The sequence below is a fragment of the Littorina saxatilis genome, linkage group LG12, assembly GCF_037325665.1.
Source record: "Littorina saxatilis isolate snail1 linkage group LG12, US_GU_Lsax_2.0, whole genome shotgun sequence".
Taxonomy (NCBI): Eukaryota; Metazoa; Mollusca; class Gastropoda; order Littorinimorpha; family Littorinidae; genus Littorina; species Littorina saxatilis.
Genome location: NC_090256.1, coordinates 1448314 through 1450813, shown reverse-complemented (window position 1 = coordinate 1450813; position 2500 = coordinate 1448314). Strand labels below are relative to the sequence as shown.

Below are 2500 nucleotides of genomic sequence, written 5' to 3'. Positions count from 1 at the left end.
CAATCTTCGACAACGGCCGGACTTTGGCATTGCATTTCAGCTTGAAGGCTTAAAAATTAATTTATGACTTTGGTCATTAAAAATCTGAAAATTGTAATTAAAATTATTTTTTTATAAAACGCTTCAAAATTACGTTTATCGTATTTTTCATCATTTTCTGATTACAAAAACATATAAATATGTTATATTCGGATTAAAAACAAGCTCTGAAAATTAAAAATATAAAAATTATTATTAAAATTAAATTTTCGAAATCGATTTAAAAACAATTTCATCTTATTGCTTGTCGGTTCCTGATTCCAAAAACATATAGATATGATATGTTTGGATTAAAAACACGTTCAGAGAGTTAAAAAGAATAGAGATATAGAAAAGCGTGCTATCCTCCTCAGCGCAACCGCTACCGCGCTTTTCTGTATTGTTAATTTCACTGCCTTTGCCACGAGCGGTGGACAGGCGATGCTACGAGTGTACGGTCTTGCGGAAAAAATGCAATGCGTTCAATTTCATTCTGTGAGTTTGACTGAGCTTGACTAAATGTTGTATTTTCGCCTTACGCGACTTGTTTTTCTCTCTCTCGGTGTGTGTGTCTGTGTGTGTGTTTGAGTGTGTGTGTGTGTTTTCTTCTTTCTGTTCTTTTCTCTTGCAGTGTATCTTTTCACGACTCTTCACCAAACAGTGTTTGCATCTCCATGCAGTTGTGCTCTTACACAATCACGCCTTGATTCACCATGCTCTTACACAATCACGCCCTTTTTTCTCTCCAAACGTTGTGCATGTATACCATCTGTTCGCGGCTTTGCTACAGAGGGTAAATTTACATAGTGCAATATCATATTTGATTGTATCCCTTTTATGTTTTATGTTTTATGTGTGTCGTCCTATACAATTGTTGTTATAATCGTTTACAGGCAGGCAGGGTGTGCCGAAGAAATATTTCCATTTTTATGTAATATTTTAATGGACAATAAAGTGGTGTTATTGTTATTGTTATTGTTTTTGATTCACCGTGTTATTACACAATCACGACCTTTCTCGATAATCATGCTGGTGCAATTATCGCATGCCAAAGCAGATTTGAGGGCATAACGGCAATGCGTGCGGAATGATGGAGAACAGCTGTCCCAGTCGATCGGTTAATCCCTCCCCCCCCCCCCCCCCCCATATTTTCCTCCTGCTGTTTGGGGCCATGACTCATAACTCTGACCGGATCGAACGTCGTGCGGATTGCTATATTTGTTGTTAAAGGCTGACACAACTCGACTTGTGCAGGTTTGTTCTGCCTTGTTTTTCTCTCTACGTGTTCCCTGAATATTTGTTTGTTTTGTGTGTTTGTTTTTGTGAATAATATGTCATTTTGTTGTTGATTCGGAATACGTCCATTTTGTATTGTACACAAGGGAGATTGAATAAATTACTGCTGAAACCATTTTTAACTTTACGTGCAGCAGACATACGTTTTTGTCCCCTTGTTTTGACAAAAATAATCTACGCACAAAGCTTTCTAAAAATTCGTTGCATCGTATTTACCCTGCCCGTTCGTCTTTCTTATTTCTGTGATGATAAACATAAAAATAAAAAGGTTGCATGTGGATGCAGATGTGTCAAACACATTTCAAGCAGCACTATATGTTCCTCGCCAGGCCCGAGAGCTGCCCGTGGTGTGGATACGGATATAAACAGTAAACTCATCAGCACAAACAAAATTGCTGCACATGGCTGCCATTCCTGGGAGCCCCACAGGGGTTCCGTTTTGGCCTCTAATGTTATCTATAGACATACCACTAGGTCAAGAGAGGGTTTTCCACTGCTTCTGCCTTGTACTGTAAATGAGAAAAACGGATAGTTTTTGTTTTTGTTTAGTTTTTTTTTTTTAGGGGTGGTGGGGGGTGATCTAGAGGCCGATGTGTGTATGTGTGTGTGTGTGTGTGTGCGTGTGTGTGTGTGGGTGTGTGTGTGTGTGTGGGTATGTGTGAGTGTGTTTGGGGGGAGTGTCTGTCCTTCTGTCTGCCTGTCTGTCTGTCTGTCTGTCTCGGTGTCTGTCCGTGTCAGCGCATTTCTCTGTGTTTGTCTCAGTGTCTGACTTTTTGTGCGTGCCAGTCTGTGTCTGTCCGTGTCAGTGACTGTCTTTCAGTCGTTCGGTTGATGTGTGTTTGTCTTAGAGTTCGCCTGTCACATTTTTCATCCATGAGTTACTACCGGTTTGCTTCCTTGTTTCCATCTCGTTTACCTTCGGTTTGAGTGTGCGTCAACTTGATCTGTCTGCTACGTGTACACGTGTGGCTCTATGTGCCGTCAACTTGATCTGTCTGCTACGTGTACACGTGTGGCTCTATGTGCCGTCAACTTGATCTGTCTGCTACGTGTACACGTGTGGCTCTATGTGCCGTCAACTTGATCTGTCTACTACGTGTACACGTGTGGCTCTATGTGCCGTCAACTTGATCTGTCTCCTACGTGTACACGTGTGGCTCTATGTGCCGTCAACTTGATCTGTCTG

General features: G+C 41.2%; 2 protein-coding genes across 4 annotated transcripts in view; one reads left to right on the top strand and one right to left on the bottom strand.

Annotated features, from left to right (window-relative positions):
* The window catches only part of LOC138981024 (secernin-2-like), a 66810-nt gene that overhangs the window by 28233 nt on the left and 36077 nt on the right, over positions 1-2500 (top strand). Inside the window, exon 1 of one of the 3 annotated variants that reach the window (XM_070353821.1) lies at positions 1210-1272. The exons of the other annotated variants lie outside the window; for them this stretch is intronic. The gene's annotated coding sequence lies outside the window, so the exon portion shown is untranslated. Of the gene's footprint in view, positions 1-1209; positions 1273-2500 lie in introns of those variants that run through there. 3 annotated transcript variants of the gene reach the window in all.
* The window catches only part of LOC138981776 (RNA polymerase-associated protein LEO1-like), a 9625-nt gene that overhangs the window by 5974 nt on the left and 1151 nt on the right, over positions 1-2500 (bottom strand). The window lies entirely within an intron of this gene.